Source organism: Bos grunniens, chromosome 23 (genome assembly GCF_055505025.1).
Source record: "Bos grunniens cultivar Pamir isolate PY7600 chromosome 23, Bosgru_T2T1.0, whole genome shotgun sequence".
Lineage (NCBI taxonomy): Eukaryota > Metazoa > Chordata > Mammalia > Artiodactyla > Bovidae > Bos > Bos grunniens.
The window spans coordinates 29650698-29669306 of record NC_141187.1 but is presented as its reverse complement, the minus strand read 5'-3'; the positions used below and the strand labels follow the sequence as shown (position 1 = coordinate 29669306).

General features: G+C 44.7%; 1 protein-coding gene across 2 annotated transcripts in view; it reads left to right on the top strand.

The window, feature by feature from the left end:
• The first annotated feature begins 5782 nt into the window (after positions 1–5782).
• Positions 5783–18609, top strand: part of DDR1 (discoidin domain receptor tyrosine kinase 1) — a 53941-nt gene continuing 41114 nt past the window's right edge. Inside the window, exons 1-2 of one of the 2 annotated variants that reach the window (XM_086369495.1) lie at positions 5783–5811; positions 13262–13339. The gene's annotated coding sequence lies outside the window, so the exon portion shown is untranslated. Of the gene's footprint in view, positions 5812–13261; positions 13340–18609 lie in introns of those variants that run through there. The other variant, XM_086369498.1, reaches the window with a different exon arrangement.

The window sequence follows — 18609 nt, the reverse complement described above, 5'->3', positions numbered from 1 at the left end:
ATAGTTACGGAGCAGACTGTTTTATTTTTTAAATGACAGATTAGCCTGTGTGTCAAATTAAATCTCAGAGAGAAGTTTTCTGTATAACAAAAATGTGAAAGGGGAGAGTCTCTGGGTGAGGAGGGTGGAGGAGAGGAGCCCTGCCCAGGGTGTACCTGCCTAGATACTCATCAGAGCCCCTTCAGGCACCTCCCTGTCTCTCTAAGGGTCTGTGGAACATGGTTTGCGTGAGTGCAGGGCAGTGGAAAGAACCCAGGCTTGGAGCTGGGAAATGGCATGAGTTCTTGCTTTTCTACTAATACTTTGAGAGGCCTGGGGCGAGTGAAACAACTCAGTCTCTCGTGTCATCCTCATGACACCCACGGCAACACAGAACAAGTCATGCAGTTGCCTGGAGCTTAAATGGGGAATTACTTCAAAAGATCTCCTCCTCACCTACTCGGAATGTCCTTTTTCAGCAGCCTCCTCCATCTCTTCATTTGCCCATGGATCTTGATATACTCTGGGGCGGGGCGGGGGTGGCGGTGGTGGGCAGAGCTGATTGCCACTTCAAACTCCATTATCCTCCTCTCCTTCTGCAATGGGGCCTCAATTTTACCTGGGTGTCAGTATGCTTAAAAACATTTCCTTAGACTCCCTTGCTTCTAGGGGTAGCCACATGGCTACTTGACTAATAAATCATTAGAAATGTGCTTTCAGGAATTTAGTTGCTTCTCTGATTGACTTTTTTTAAATGGTAGGGAAAAAAAATTTTAAAGTAGATTCAGGTGTGACATGCCTTTTGTCCTTTTCTCTTCCTTTCTGCCTGAAATGTGGAGGTGATGCCTGAGGGTGGAGCAGCCACCTTGCACCCATGATGCAGAAAGATAGACAGAGGGACGTGTAGCAGGAGAATGGATTCTCGGTGACTTTAAAAAAAAAAATTATTTACTTTAATTAAAGGCTAATTACTTTACAATATTGTGGTGATTTTTGCCATACATTGACATGACTCAGCCACGGGTGTACATGTGTCTCCCCGTCCTGAACCCCCCTCTCACTCCCCTCCCCATCCCATCCCTCTGGGTTGTCTCAGTGCACAAGTTCCATGCATCAAACTTGGACTGGTCATCTATTTCACATATGGTAATATACATGTTTCAGTGCTATTCTCTAATCATCCCACCCTCACCTTTTCCCACAAAGGCCAAAAGTCTGTTCTTTACATCTGTGTCTCTTTTGCTGTCTTGCATATAGGGTCATCGTTACTATCTTTCTAAATTCTATATATATGCGTTAATATACTGTATTCACGTTTTTCTTTTTTGTTTGTTTGGTTTTAATTAATTTATTTGTTTAGTTAGAGGCTAATTACTTTACAATATTGTGGTGGTTTTTGCCATACATTGACATGAATCAGCCATGAGTATTGCTGTTTTTCTTTCTGACTTACTTCACTCTGTATAATAGGCTCTAGTTTAATCCACCTCATTAGAACTGACTCAAATGCGTTCTTTTTTATAACTGAGTAATATTCCACTGTGTATATGTACCATAAGTTTCTTATTCATTTGTCTGCCGGTGGACATCTAGGTTGCTTCCATGTCCTGACTATTGTAAACAGTGCTGCAATGAACACTGGGGTACATGTGTCTCTTTCAATTCTGGTTTCCTCAGTGTGTATGCCCAGGAATAGGATTGCTGGGTCATAAGGCAGTTCTATTTCCAGTTTTTTAAGGAATCTCCACACTGTTCTCCATAGGGGCTGTACTAGTTTGCATTCCCACCAACAGTGTTAGAGGGTTCCCTTTTCTCCACACCCTCTCCAGCATTTATTGTTTGTAGACTTTTTAATGGCAGCCATTCTGACTGGCGTGAGATGGTACCTCATAGTGGTTTTGATTTGCATTTCTCTGATAATGAGTGATTATCTAATAATGAATTTTCATTCCAATCACAAAAAAAGGCAATGCCAAAGAATGCTCAAACTACCGCACAATTGCACTCATGTCACATGCTAGCAAAGTAATGCTCAAAATTCTCCAAGCCAGGTTTCAACAGTAGGTGAACCGTGACCTTCTAGATGTTCAAGCTGGATTTAGAAAAGGCAGAGGAACCAGAGATCAAATTGCCAACATCCATTGGATCATCGAAAAAGCAAGAGAATTCCAGAAAAATTTCTGCTTTATTGACTATGTCAAAGCCTTTGACTGTGTGGATCACAGCAAACTGTGGAAAATTCTTAAAGAGATGGGAATACTAGACCACCTGACCTGCCTCCTGAGAAATCTGTATGCAGGTCAAGAAGCAACAGCTAGAACTGGACATGGAACAACAGACTGGTTCCAAATCAGGAAAGGAGTACATCAAGGCTGTATATTGTCACCCTGCTTATTTAACTTATATGCAGAGTACATCATGCAAAATGCTGGGCTGGATGAAGCACAAGCTGGAATCAAGATTGCCAGGAGAAATATCAATAACCTCAGATATGCAGATGACACCACACTTATGGCAGAAAGAGAAGAACTAAAGAGCCTCTTGATGAAAGTGAAAGAGAAGAATGAAAGGTTGGTTTGAAATTCAACATTCAGAAAACTAAGATCATGGCATCTGGTCCCATCACTTCATAGCAAATAGATGGGGAAACAATGGAAACAGTGACAGACTTTACTTTTTTGGGCTCCAAAATTGCTGCAGATGGTCACTGCAGCCATGAAGTTAAAAGACACTTGCTTCTTGGAAGAAAAGTTATGACAAACATAGCATATTAAAAGGCAGAGATATTACTTTGCCAACAAAGGTCCATCTACTTAAAGCTTTGGTTTTCCCATTGTCATGTATGGATATGAGAGTTGGACTATAAAGAAAGCTGAGTGCCGAAGCATTGATGCTTTTGAACTGTGGTGTTGGAGAAGACTCTTGAGAGTCCCTTGGACTGCAAGGAGATCCAACCAGTCCATCCTCAAGGAAATCAGTCCTGAATATTCATTGGAAGGACTGATGCTGAAGCTGAAACTCCAATACTTTGGCCACCTGATGTGAAGAACTGACTCATTTGAAAAGACCCTGATGCTGGGTAAGATTGAAGGCGGGAGGAGAAGGGGATGACAGAGAATGAGATGGTTTGATGGCATCACTGACTCAATGGACATGAGTTTGAGTAAGCTCTGGGAGTTGGTGATGGACAACTGAGAAGCCTGGTGTACTGCAGTCCATGGGGTAGCAAAGAGAACACGACTGAGCGACTGAACTGAACTGAACTGATAATGAGTGATGTTGAACATCTTTTCATGTATTTGTTAACCATCTGTATGTCTTCTTTGGAGAAATTTCTGTTTAGTTCTTTGGTCCATTTTTTGACTGGGTCATTAATTTTTCTCTTGGTAACTTCTTTGAGCAGCTGCATCAGCTTTGGACTGTGTGTTCCAGTCTCCTTGAATATTTTATAAGAAAAATAAACTATTTGATTAAGCTGAATATAACTTTAACCAGGATACCCTCTCCCTACGTAGTTTTGTTTGGAGCTAGAGTAAACAGTGTCTGATGTGTTCCTGCCTTTCAGTGATGCTTCCCAGATGCAAAATCCATAAATATATTCAAGAGATGCCCAAGTTACCAACTCCCTCAGGAGCTGCCAAGGCCCCTGGGAAAACAGACTCAGACGCTGCTTCTCTGTAGGGGAATAGGACATAGCATTAAAAAAAAACTGGCTTCCTTGGGTCTTCCTTGCCACACACTTTCCCTAGTTGTGATGTAGGGTCTTAGTTGCCCCATGGCATATGTAATCTTTTCAAACCAGGGATTGAACCCATGTTCCCTGCATTGGCAAGTGAATTCTTAATCACTGGACCACCAGGGAAGTCCTCCACATAGCATTTTTAAGTTTCAGTTTCCTGCTCTATAACTGAGGAATTGGTAACTACTTAACCGGCCTAGTGTATTAAAAGCCCCAACCTCATTAGCAATTATAATCACTATCTGTATTCCTCCCTCTGCAGTTTTTTCAGGGTCTTTCCAAAGGGAGTTGGGAACATTTGCTGCCAAGTTCACCTTGGGAGGTGGCCAGGCCCGGATCATTCTGCCTTCGTGAAGTTTCACATCCTTCATTCAAGATTGAGAACTAGGGACTTCCCTGGTGGTTCAGGGGTTAAGAATCCACCTTGCAATGTAGGGGACATGGGTTTGATCCCTGATTGGGGAACTTAGATCCCATATGCCTAGGAGCAACTGAGCCCCTGTGCCACAACTACTGAGCCCACATGCTCTGGAGCTCAGTTGCGGCAACTAAGACCCAACACAGCCAGATAGATTTAAAAAAAATAGATCGAGAACTAGAGTATTCTCATTGAGTTACACATGGAATAGGTGGGCCTGGGGCGGTACTACGGACAACGTTCTTCCAAACCAGGAGAGACAGGGTGATACAGCAGTGATCTCTTGCTTAGTGAGCGCTGTCCTCCTTGGGGAGCTCAATGGAGGTGGAGCCACTTACACCCATAAACCCAAGACGGTGAGAAAGGGAAGTTCCAAAGAGGTTGGGCTGAGTGGGGACATATGAAGGGTAATGGACAGTGGTTTTGCCTCTCCTGTTCACCTCTTTTAATAACAATATTTTCATAATTGTCCTCCCATGACCTTACCTCTCTCTATCTCCCAGGGTATGTCTATAGTCTCAGTTTTGGGCCTTAGATATGAGACAACTTGCTTCCCTGGTGGTTCAGTGGTAAAGAATCTGCTTGCCAAAGCAGGAGACGCAGGTTCGATCCCTGAGTCAGGAAGATCCCCTGGAGAAGGAAATGGCAACCCACTCTAGTATTCTTGCTGGGAAAATCCCATGGACAGAGGAGCCTAGTGGGCTACAGTACATGAGGCTGCAAAAGAGTCACTAAACTACAACATGAGACAAGTTGAGACAACCTCCTTACTATTGTTTATCTTGCAATTCTCGGAAGGTATTCTTCTAATAGCCTTTTGCCATTTGTCACTGTTTTCTACCTATTCTCGGATGTCATCATTTTTTCTTGCTTATTTCTGTTATGTGCTCACTCCCAAAATGTGATCTCTCCTTCAAGGTCTGTCTTGGATGCCTTTATGAGGCCACTTGGATAGAGACGCTTCCGTTCTCCGGAACCCCATAGCCCTTAGTTTCCATGTCTTCTGAGATCATCAGCAAACTGGCATGTGCTTGCATTAGACTTATTGCCTACACCACCCTTCAGATTCCTTAAGGCAGGAATTGTCTTGTACAGAGGCCTGCCCTTGGCACAGTATACTTGCTTGAGAAGTTTCGCTAAGTTCAGCCGGAAGTTCCAGTTTGGGAAGAAAGGACAGACATACCGCAAGCATGATACATTGAAAGAAAGAAGAGACCATTTCCCGCTTTTTCTTGAGAAAGGTCTCCTATGTATACCTCTGCCACACAAGTGTGTGCATGCTCAGTAGCTCAGTCATGTCCAACTCTTTGCCGCCCCATGGACTGTAGTCTGCCAGGCTCCTTAGTCCATGCGATTCTCCAGGCAAGAATACTGGAGTGGGTTACCATTTCCTACTCCAGGGGATCTTCCTGACCCAGGGATCAAACCCATGTCTTTTGTGCCTCTTGCATTGGCAAGCAGATTCTTTACCACTGCTCCACCAGGGAAACCCCTGCCACTCAGATATAGGACAGGAAGTAAAAGGTTTGGCTAGAAATCACCTGCTCACAGAACTCTTTTCTTCAGGAGAAAAACAAGCTATAAAATAAATCACTACCACCTCTCATTTCCTGTAATAAATTCTGAATAACTCTTTTCTAGGGACCTGTTGAGTCAGAGGTTCACACCTGATTAGGTAAGTCCTGGGTGTGGTCAGGGAAGAAATGATTTTTTTTTTTTTAGTTTCTGCACCCAGCATCAGCTATTTATATATCAGTGATGCAAGTCTCCATATGTAGAATTCTTGATATTGTTCAAAGTAGTTTCATACACATGCCCAAACAGGACTGACCAGGGTTAGCTGTCTAGAAAAGGAATGTGATGGAGCAGGTTCAAAGGATCCCCCAATGCTTGCACTGGAAAAAAAAGCTTTCTCCAGGGTGGGAACACAGTAGGAAAGGAGAAGCAGGACCTCCCTGTTCTGACAGTGTTAGCACCGGATGGGACCAGTGGGAGAGAGACAACAGGTTGGAGAGTAGATTTGAGTCACTGGCATGTAAATTGGAATTAAAGAGCTGATAGTGGACAAGGTCACCCTGGGAGGGTGAGAGGAGGAGGGTGGACTGAGGATGGAGTCCCAACACCCAGACAGTGAGAGGAGGACAAGACCCCTGAGGAGGCAAGGAAGGGACGGCAGAGATTCTAGGAAGAAATGAGGGAGGGAGTTATGGAAGCCAAGGGAGTCGAGACTGAGGAGGGAGGGAAAAAGAGAGAGAGAATCAGCTCCAGTATATGCAGCACAGACTTACTGCTGTAAGAATCAAAATGTGTCCATTGGATTTGGAGTGGGGCCAAGGGTGAGATGAGGGGAACAAAAGTGGAGACAGAAGGTGAATTTTCCAGGTGCCGAGAGGAACAAGAAATAAGGAGAGTGTGGCAGACATAGAGGTCACTAACTGTCTGCTCCTAGTCTCCTCCTTCTTCCAGCAGCCCCACGTGGTGACTGAGCAGGCCCGGGGCGGAAAGGCCTGGCTGTTTCAGCCTATTTTGGTTTGCTCTAATTGGGAATACCTGCTCCAAGCACTCCACCAAGTTATCTGAGGAAGCATTGCTGGGACCGAAGCTTGGTTTCTCTCCTCCCTCTGCCCTGTTCTGCTTTCACTGGTATTGTTCCTTAAATGACATCTTGCATCCCAAACTCCACCTTGGCTTCTGTTTCCGGAGAGTCCAACTGCCCACAGAGCATGATGGAAACAAGGGAAGGTAAAAGAAGAGAGTAAAAGCAAAAATGAAGGTTTCTTTTTTCCCCTTTCTGTTCACTTGTCTTAAGAGTAGGAAGGATCCAGGGGAGAAGAATTGCCTGAAGACGCTGGCAAGAGACAGGAGGGCTGACCGAGCAAGGTCTTGGGGAGAAGAGGGAGCATGGACTTTAAGGCTAAAAAGTGATTGGCCCAGAATAAGAGGGACATGTTGCCCAGTCCCTGAGACTGAGGCTGAGGACATGCTGATGAGTTCATGTTGAGCATTTGGGAGTTGGTCAAGGAACACACTGCCAATGACTTTCGTTTCAGCACTGGGTGATGACTCTGTACTGGAGAGATAAAAGGAGGAATCCTTGAGGTTAAAGTGGATGAGGTGCCTTCCCCCACAGTGAGAGAGGATCTGGGGGAGGCAGATTTTAGCACAGCTGTAAACAGAGGAAAAACCTTGGGCAAAACTCATTAAACAAGAGAATGGCATCTGGGACAGAGAGGAACGATCCACTTCATCCCATGAGAATCTGTTTGGCCTGTTCAGATGGATTTTGGGTACTGATTCTGAAGTCCAATGAGTTTTCTATGTCTTAAAACTCTGCTCCATCCACATATTTGCTAAACACACACTTTTGTGTTTTACATAACACACAAGACATGACACAAATATTGAACAGGGCATGATTGTGGTAAGAACCTTCCAGCACCTTAGGTAGTGCTGTGTGTGCTCAGTCATATCTGACTCTTTGCGACCGCGTGGACTGTAGCCCTCCGGGTTCCTTTATCCAAGGAATTTTCCAGGCAAGAATACTGGAATGGGTTCCCATTTCCTTCTCCAGGGGATCTTTCGGACACAGGGATTGAACCCACATCTCTTGTCTCCTGCATTGGCAGGAAGGTTCTTTACCTTGGGTTACTATCACTTTATCAGCTCCAATTTCTCCTAACTGTACAATTGCCTATTCCAGAAGGATGTGATTTGAGATGTCATGAGATAACCTTAATCAAATGCAGACTGTGGTCTCTTATACTGCCCTCATTCTATCGGTCTATAATCCTGACAAGAGAACATGACGTGAGGAGAGTCTAGCATCACCTGCCCTCGCTGAGCCCCCATGAGGCCCTAGCAGCCTCGTTTGCTTCTCCTAAAGGCTCACAAAACATCTTTTTGTATCTTATTTGAGGATTTTTCCCTAAATGACTCAAAGGTCATTTTCAAGGTCACTTACGAGTAGTTTTTAACATTTATCTTCTTTTCCATCTTAGGAAATCAGTTGTATTCTCTGTAACCTCTCTCTGCCTGTCTGTGATTCCTCAAAGACTGTTGGCAGTGTGTTGGTGACACTCAGAGTTAATTCCTTTTTTTTTTTTTTTTTTTGAGAGCTCTGGAGTGGAATCCATCCAGACTAGCAAGTTTGAACACATTTAGAACAGCTATGTTTTCTCTTACGTTCTTTCTTAGGTGTTTGTTTCTGAATCCTGCTTACCACGTTTTTCTACCCTCTTCTATTCTAACGCCATGCTTCTAACTGAGAAGCTGGATGCACTAAAAAGATTCTGCTCTTCCTCTATCATCTGGAAACGACACATTTGGCCAGCAAAGGGACTAACTCCTAGCATGTCCTTTTTCCCTTTGTTGGAACTAGCTTCCCCTCCTACCAAGAGCAAAATTCCTTATCATTTCCTGCAGTGATCTGGACACCATCAAGCTCAACACCCTGCCATTTAACAGAGTGAATGATAATTCTAACGGTAATATGGGAGGAAAGTAGAAGACAAAAGGGAATTACTCTAAAACGACGCATGCATACTTTTTTTTCCAGCAGCTGCAAAGGCCGTGCCCCAGCTCACTGTGTAGTTTCTAATTTATTTGGCCACCAGAGGGCAAACTGAGTGCATTTTTTTAAGGAAGGGGGAAGGCTGCCACCCGAAACAATCCCAACAAAACACTATTAGATAATCATTGCTGAAAATGTCCACAAGAAAGCATATTCCAAGTGTCTATTCTAAGTTGATATTTTGATATGGTTTCCTCTCCATGAGGACATCTTAACCTTAAAATTCCTAAGATGGGCCTCCTGAATTTTCTTCCCCTCCCATGTGTGTGTGTGCATGTGTGTGCGTGTGCGTGCGTGTGCATGTGTGCACGCATGTGTGCATGTGTGTGTGTGCGCGCATGCGTGTGTGTGTAGAAAGCCCCCTGAGAGCAAGAATGGGTTGCCTATACCGCATCCAACATGTACTTCCCATTGCTATAAACGCCTCATTATTGAGCCATTGAATCTCCAAGTGGGTGAAGAGATCAACGAGGAATTAGTGCTAATCTTAACATTATTGGACTAAAACATGAATCCCATCTGTGAAGAGAAGGCTGAGTCCTATGGGAGTCTGAGGACTTCCCTCAGTTGAACCCTGAGGGTTAGGCTGTCCCTGCTGGTTGCATCTGAGTATGACTTGGTGCTTGTGGGGTTTGGAGTCCGAGGTAAGGGGTGCCCGAGTCTGCTGTGGGTCTTTGAGGCTGAGGAGGTGGGAGGAGGAGGAGGAATGAGAGCGGTTATGACAAGAGGGAACTGAGAAAAGTAAAAACATGCAGGGTTTGTTTTGTGTTTCTGTACACTTTTGACCCTGGGGAATTTTAAAGGACTTTTTCTAATATTTATCTTAGGTGGATGGCGTCATTCATTTGATACATATCCCAGGCACTATGTAGGGGTTGGGAATAAACAGTAAATGCTGCAGAGTTCCAAGCTTCAGGGAGGTTTTTTTTTGTTGTTTTTTTTTTTCAGTTTGGCTGTGCTGAGCATCATGTGGAATCTTAGTTCCCCAACCAGGGATTGAACCCTGGGCCCCAGCAGTGAAAGCACCTAGTCCTAACCACTGGACTGCCAGGGAATTTCCCTTCAAGGAGCTTCCTAAGTTTGTTTTTAGCCCCATAAGGACAGCATGGAAATCCCAGGAGAGGTGCTTTGACACCCCAGGAAACATCCAGGGTCCAGATGTGTGGATGGAGACACAGCTCCCAGCAAAAGCAGATTTTCTTGAAAACTGCTGAATGTGAGGAATAAGTCAAAATGGCAAACCTTCAGGAAAATACCCTAAATCATTTCTTATATAAAGGAAAACATTGAGTGTTTGCTGAAGAAAGCAGCATAACCACGCTGCAAAAATGTAAATTGATCCCTGGTGATTGCTAAGATCTTGATGATCTGATAAAATGGCACAAAAGGCAGAGCAAACACACCCTTGTGTTAAAGCCAGAAATTTCATCTAAGTCAAAGATGTTACGGAAGACAACTGGAGGAAATCAAGTCTGTTACCGAGTATAAACAAGGTTCTACTGTACAGCACAGGGAGCTATGTCAATATCCTATGATAAACCGTAATGGAAAAGAATATAAAAAAGAAAGGCTTAATAAACAAGAAGGTCAGACTGTGTAACACAGGGAACTCTAATCAATATCCTGTCATAAACCATAATGGAAACGAATATAAAAAAATGTCTATATGTGTATAACTGAGTCACTTTGCTGTACAACAGAGATTGACACCACATTGTAAATCAACTATACTTCAATTTAAGAAAAAAAGATCGTCTCTGACTTCAAGCTCCTACTGTTCACGGCTCAACAGGCTAATACATCGCACTTTGCTGTGGGCCCATCACCACCATCCTCTCCAGAACTCTTTTCATCTCGTATGACAGGCTCTGTACCCACGGAACAACTTCTCATTCCCCGTTTCCTCTAGCCCCTGGAAACCACCACCTTACTTTCTGTCTCTACAAATGTGACTACTTCTTGTAAGTGGAATCTTACAATGTTTGTCTTTTTGTGGCCAGTTTATTTCACTGAAAGTAATATCCTCAAGGTTCATCCACGTCGTAGCATGTGTTAGGACTTCCATTTCTTTCTTCCTTTATTATTTTTAATTACTTATTTTGGCTGTGGCGGGTCTCCCCGCTACACCCAGGGGCTTTCTCTGGTTGTGTCCAGTGGGGGCTGCTCTCTAGTTGCAATGAGTGGGCTTCTCATTGTGGAGCTGCTTTTGTTGCCGAGCATGGGCTCTAGAGCACAGGCTCAGTAGTTGTTTTCTTTTAAAGTTGAGTAATATTCCATCATATGTGTAGACCATGTTTTGTTTACTCATTTATTCACTGATAGACACTTGGATTGCTTTCACCTTTCACCTTTTAGCTGTTGTGAATAGCGCTGCTATGAACGTGGGCATATAAATACCTCTTTGAAATTCTGCTTTTGGTTATTTTGGGCATGTCCCCAGAAGTGGAATTGCTGGATCATATGGTAATTCTGTTTTTAATTTCTTAAGGAACCACTACTCTGTTTTCCACAGCGGCTCCATGACTTTACATTCCTACCAACAGTGCGTAAGTGTTTTAATTGCTTCGTATCCTCACAAACACTTGTTATTTTCTATTTTGATAGTAGCCATCCTAATGGTGAGGTGGCGTAAAACCTTCTTAAACACAGGTTTTCTGATAATTTTGATCTCCCAAACTCCTAACTTTGAATAAAGTCCTAAATTCCCTAATCACAATGTTTTTACCAAAGAATATTTTCAGGATACGATACCCCCCATGGTTAGAGAAAGGATATTCTATGTCATTTGAACAGTCTTTACCCAATATAAAGGTAAAAATTTGAATTCTATTTTAATTTTCTTTCATTATGAATGAAGTTGAACTTTTCCCTGTAATTGCTAGTTATGATTTCTCTGCTGTGAATTGGGTCTGAATTTTTTACATGGTATAATATAAAGCAGAAATAACTACTGAATGTTTTCTGTGTGCCAGCTACTGTTCTAAGAATTTCTCATGTAGTAGCGCAGTTAATCCCGACCCACCATGAGGCAAGTACAACGATTAATGTCATTTTTATGGAGGAAACAGAAGAATGGAGAGGTCAGGGAACTTGTCCAAGGCCCTACCCAGGAAGCCTGGATTCAGAGTCTGTGCCCTTAGCTACAGAGTGGCCAATATTTTCCTAACCTGCTTGATTTTTTTTTCTATTAACTATAAAATTAAAAAATAATTATCAGACTATTCCTTTCCTATTCCTATTCCTTGTTACCACATTTTTGGGGGCCATGCCCTTGGCAGTGAAAGCAGAGTCCTAACCACTGGACCGCCAGGGAATTCCCAGTACATTTTTTTTTCTTTCAGCCAGTCTAGAACATTCTATCCTTTTCGGATAATAGAAAATTTTTTATATTAGATGTTTATATATGTATTAATACATATTTTCTATCCTTTCTTTTTCATTTTTATGCAGACTATTATGCAAACCATTTTTAAAGTCTTTAATTTGTTACAGTATTCTCTTTTAAGTTTTGGTTCTTTTTTGGCCTTGAAGCATGTGAGATCTCAGCTCCCCAACCAAGGTTCGAACTCCCACACCTTGCATTGGAAGGTAAAGTCTTAACTGCTGGACTGCTGAGGAAGCCCCTGTATGTATTTTCCAAAGAATCTTCTCTCTGAAACCATTTATTGAATTACACTTTTTGTTCTATCGTTTTGTGATGGTACCTTTCTGCTGGTCTTTATCTCCTAATCGCTGTTTGTTTAATAAACGTTGTATGTTCAATCATCTCTTTGAGGATCCTGAAGTCTCTTTCTGGTCATTCTGTTTCTTTCACTTCATCTGGCGTGACTCTGCCTCTGGAGTATTGATGCTGCTGGTTGCTTTTCTTAGTATTAGTTTCTGTGGATTGTGGAATTTTAGTTTCCAAGTCATTTCCAGGTTTTCCATCTTTCTTCTCCGGTTCCTCGCTCCTCCTTGTCCAGTGACTGAGCAGTTGCCCACCCCAGGGCCCTGTCCAGTGTGAAGTCTTCTATGGCAGCCAAGGCTCCTGCCCTGGCCTGACCTGCCGATGACTCAGGTCCAGCCCCGCGGCCGAAAGAGGCTGGGTTACAGCCGTGTGCAGCACTGTATGCTCTGTAGGGCACAGTCCCAGGCAAAGTCAGTAGCAACTTATTTCAATCTATTTTTTTTTTGGAGATGATGGGAAGAGACCAATCACAGTTCCTGAATTTTTGATATGAATTGACTACTCTGGTCCCCCAGCTCAAGTGGGCAATTCAATTCTTTGTCATCACTTGACAGGACTTGAATTGCCAGCTGCCCTTGACTGTATCCAGACTCCAAAAAGTTACAGCATCAGCCTTGTTCATCTTTTGCACTTTTATATTCAATTCTGGGAATACCAGTGAGGATAGTCTCCCCTTGTTAAAAATGGATTTTTAATTTTATCTTACAGTTTATCGACCATTGCTTTGTACTGGAAGCCTTGGGTTCTCTATTCTGTCTCACTCGTGTGTCTGTGTCTTTATGTACAAGCATTTATTGTTGCTTTCTCTGTCTTATTTTTTCATTGTAGCTCTCTGCTATGAGTTAAGGAGCCTGTCTCACAAGTTCCTCCAATCATGTCCTGGCCGCTTTCTCCAGTCTGGATGAGGTAGGAAGCTTTACAGCAGTAATCTGACATGAGAGAGGAGGAAATGGTGCTGTCCCCCCACCCAATGTGAGGACGCATCAGTGGAGCCCTGGGGTTGCTCTTCTGAAACAGCAGGAAGGTTTCTCCTTGGAAGTTCAATGCCAACATGTCACCAGGGGTCTCCAGCCAGGCTAGATCCAGCACCAGGGAGTATAGCTGAGTGAACATTGGTGGCTTGACGTGGTTCCTAGATGGACAACCGAAGTTTAGAATCTGAGGGATTCCTGCAGAAAATAATGGTGTATACAGCAGCCAGGATGTACCTGAGGCACTGTGCACCATGTCCTTAGGACCCCTAGAGTAAATCGTCCAACATTCCACACTGGAGCCAGGGCACATCCATGGCTCAGGTCCGTCCCCCTCTCCTGCTGCGCCAGAATATTTCTCATGCCATAGGCAAGGTGATTGAAACACAGAGCTGCATACAAAGTGGTGCCTCTTTTGCAGCATAAACAGAACCAGATCTTCAGCTTGAGGGCCCTCATGGCTATGAATTCAGGGGCAGGGAGCAGCAGCCTCTGCTCCACCCAGAGGCCCTGGCTCCCTTTCTGCCACTTGGCCTACAATCAGGCCCAGTGGGGCTGACAGGTGCAGATATGGGGCAGGGTCCCCCAGTATGAGACACAGACTGTCTCTTGAGATGCCTGTGCAAGTCTGCCCCAGAAACACGTTCTTCCTGGAACTGGGTGTCATCTCAGGACAGAGAATATCAGGAGTCATAACTTGGCCTTGTGGCTAGTCTGCAGGTTGCTGGGCTTGGGCTTTGGGCCTGAGCCAGGACTTGCAGCGGGGAACCTCTGGGAGGGCCACCAGAGGGAGCCCTTTCCACATCTTAGATGTGCTGGTGCGCGCACCTGAGTTTCTACATGATGACTATATTGAATCGTGCCTCCATTTTCCTAATTTGTGTAGTCAAGCTCGTCTCTTGCCACGGTTCAGGTTCTAACTTACTTCGATGTAGTTATATAATGTTGAAATCACACATCACAGTGTGGGCTTGGAGAGAAACAAGAGGGGTTGCATGTGCCTTCACTCCCCAAATGCCACCCCCCGCCCCACCGCCCCCTGTCCACCTCACCTGGCAACCAAGGTCTTGAGGTCATCCTGAAGCTATAGTGGCCCCAGCAGCAGATGGAGAGGGACATCAGTGTAGGGAGGGCGCCTAGATTTGCTGCACGACCCTCCAGCAGACAGCTTTGCTAGGATGGAGAGCCCTGGCTGCTGGCAAATCCTTCCTGCTCTTTTTGGATGCTCTAGAGGCTGCAGGTGGGGCCACGAGTGGTTCGAGGAGGCTCAGGGAAGAATCTGCCTGGGTGAGAATAGAGCGTGGCTGTATCTGAGGAGGGCAGTGGCTGAGCCAGCTTCAGGTGTATAGGAGGGTCACTGGGGAGGGAGCTGAAAAGAAGGGCTCTGCAGGGCAAGATGGGACCTTTCCAACATGAACATCACAATGGGATTCTGGCTCCCTGTAAAGCACCTCACACTCCCTGGCTGGGTCACAACACTGAAGGGTGGTGCTGTTAGAAGCCATCGAGTAAGTCTAAAGGAATTTCAGGGTCTTGGGGGCCTTATTATTCTCTGGTGCAGGCTGAGAAAAGGCCAGGCCCTTCTAGAAAAAGAACCATGTCCAACATAGTCCTGCCCATGTTGTAGGTAAGAGATGGTAGGAGGAGGGAGAGATTGAGATGGAGAGAGGAGGCAGAAGGTAGGGCCTGCTGATCCTCTCTGGCTCCTATGTTTCAAACACTAGTCCCCCTGAGGGAAATGAATGGATTCAGGACATAAGCCCAGCACTCAGAGACTAAGAGCCACCCGCCCCCCCACTCCCAAAGGGAAGGGATTCCCTTGGAGTGAGAGTGAGGGGATTCTATGAGGCTGTGGACATTGTGGGTCCTAGAGGATGAGGGTCTTTGGGCTGAGCCCTGGGAAAGGGGCAGAGATGGCAGAAAGGTCTGTAACAGCAGGGAGACCTCAGTCTGGCTTCTTGGAGCCTGCGGTCGCTGAGGAGGAAGCAGCATGTGGAGCTGCCCACAGGGCAGAACCTCAGCTGCCTCACAGCAGAGCCCTTGGCCCCAGCTAGAGGCAGGAGAGCGGCTCCCCACACAAGAGTGCCGTGTCCCCCAGGGAGCATGGGAAGGAAAGTTGTAGCAGATTTGTGCAGTGGATACTTCTCAGTGAAGACAACATATCATCCTATAGCCCCATGTGACAAAGCAGTGAATCTGCAGACAAAAAATCAAATGGAAGAAGCCAGATCCGAAAGGGCACATAGTGTATGATTCGATTTATAAAAAGCTCAAGTCCAGACGAAATTGTAGAGACCAGAAGAATGGTTACCCTCGGGGGAGGGGAGTGACTAAAAGGAGGCCTGAGGGAGGCCCCTGGCATTTGGGGAATGTTCTATTCCTTAGTCTAGGTGCTGGTTGCATAGATGTGCTTGCTCGGTGTGTGAAAGTTCACTGGGATTTGTGTGCCTTTCTATACAGATGTTATATTTGTGTAAAACATTTTTTTTTAATTTAACTGCAAAAACATGAGACTCCAGAATGGAATGAGGAGGTAGGAACACTTTTCTATTATTTCAGTACCCATTGTGCTCCAAGTCCTCTTCATAGGATCTTTGCTCCCATCTTATCAAGAGGAGGGGAGGCAGCGCAGAATTTAAATCGTGAAGGACTTTTACTTTTCATTTTTGACATCTTCTGTGAATCAATATATATATATATTTGACCAACTGTTTAATGGCATCCTGAATTGATCTCATGCATTTTTCAGCTCCTGAGAAAACTAAAATGGATAAAATGGGGTTTGTGTTATTGTGAGCCTGCAATTTGCTTCCTCCTTCATAAAATACTAGCCGGACGTCCAGTATATGAGCATCAGCATCTGTAAATCCAGCAGCATGACCGGTGGGCTACTCACATCAAGCAGGCAGACACTGTTGATTAAGCTGGAGGTCTCCTTGATATCATTTCCTGGTCTCCTGGTATCGTCTTCAACTCCCCCAGTTTCATTGCTGCAGGCAAGTCTTAACTCACCTGGATTCACCTGGAGGAAGGGGACTAATTCTATCCACTGCTGGCAATTAAAGATGGCCACAAATGCTTTTGGCCACTTCTCCCATTGAGAAATGGGGTCTTCTTGAATCTGAGTGGGTTCTAGGACTTTTTGACCAACAGAAGTTGGTGGAGGCGATGCTGAGCCACTTTCTAGACCTAGGCAACCTCCATTTCTGGTCTCTTGGAACACTCTCTGGGAGCCCAAGCCACCATGCAGGAAGTTCAGACTCCCTGAGGCTGCATGCTGGAGCAGCCATGCCCAGCACCATGGTCACACCAGAAGAGCTCAGTTGTCCCCTCAAGGGGACAGAACTGTGAGGGAAGCTGTCTTGAACACTTTGGACTGGGCCATCTGCCAACTGAGAGTGATCCCAGTCCACATTGATAGGAGTAGAATTGCTGAAATGACAGGTAAAATCATGAGCGAGGCTGTTTTAAGTCACTAGGTTTGGAGCAGTTATGCAACAATAGGTAGCTGAAACATCTGAATTGCTATCTGGACCAGACCTTCCACGTCCTTGGTTCTGTAAGAATCCATCTCCTTGACTCACTTTGCCAATGTGGATACTACAGAACTTGCCAACCCTTCATTCCATTAGAATTCTTTTTGTTGCCAGGCTTGTGGCAGAATAATTTATTGTGAAATTATTTTTTGTTCTGTTCTTATTGCGCTATGTATGTTTCCCCCACTGAGAAAGTTATGAAGCTTTTGCTCTCAATTCTGAGCCTCTGTTTTGGGTATAGAGAGAGTGGGTGGGTGTTGGCATTTGGATTATGTGCAAACACCTAGGCTGAGAGAGACAGAAGTGGGCTGTGGGTATGTGCTGAGCAGCAGAGGCTGAGAATCTCTGGGATCTGGAAGAGTGGTGCCCTCCCCGAAATGAGTAGTGGAGTCCTAGATCCCTAATTGTGCCCAGAGCACACCCAGACTGGACCATAGCTGGGGAATGCTCAGAGAGGACAGAAATGGTTTCTCCCAGGCTGGAGCACAGAGGCCAGGGTCCCCAGGGGAGACTCTGCAGTCAGTGATACGGGCATCTGTAAGGGGCAATGCTGGGCCTGACACAGGGGGCTCCAGGGTTGACAGCAACCTCTGAAATCAGAGAGAACAACAGAAACAATGGCTGCTGCTATGGACTGAATGTTTGTGTCATCCCCAGAGTCCTGTGTTAAAGCCCTATCCCCAGTGTGATGGTGTTGTAATGGGTGGGAGGTAATCAGGTCTAGATGAGGTCATGAGGGTGGAGCCCATATAAAAAGAGGAAGCGATCAGAGCACGCCTCCCCTTAACACCATGTCATGTGAGGACACAGTGAGAACGTGGCCATCTGCAAACCAGGAAGAGAACTCTTACCAGACACTGAAGCTTCCAGCACCTGGACTCCCAGCCTCTAGAACTGTGAGAAAGAGACGAGTGTTCTTTAAGCCACCTTGTCTGTGGTATTTTGTTGCAGCAGCCTGAGCTGCCAGCTACCCCAGTTAGCAAGTCCAGGGACTTGCTCTCAGCTCTTCTGGCACTGCTTAAACCCCTGATGTTTTACAGTCTCCTGAAGGGAGGAGGGAGCCCCACTAATGACTAGGGTTGAATTTCCTTGCAGTCTGGCAGTTTGGGACACAGAACAGATTCCATTTAATTGAGAAAAAAATGAGGAATGTGATATTTCATGCACACTTTGTAACCAAAAATGATAAATGTAACATGCTTCTCAAGCCATCTGGAACATTTCATGGCTTTTCCTTTATTGCATTGAGGGCTCCTCTGGCCATTGAATTCTTGGTATTTTCCTTGGCAGGATTTTCGTGAAACGTCTCCAAGATTTGGATTTATTTAATTATTTAAATAAAAAGGGCATGGAAACTGAGGAGGGCTTGCTCAGAAAAGTAAAACCCAAATATTTTTGATGCATGTCCTTTGCTTTTCACTTACTGAACATCTGGCCTCTGGATTCTTTGATTTTAACAAATCATGTATGGAGTTTTTACATTTCCAATCTTTTAAAGAGATTACATTTATGTAGTTTAAAATGAAACACATATCAAAAGGTACATGAGAAACATCACTCCCATTTAGGTCCTTCTCTCTGTTTTCTGTCACTTTGCCCCGTAAGTAACCATTTTTAATATAATAGTGACTTTTTTACCCTTCCAAAGTTTCTTTGTGCAAATGCACTG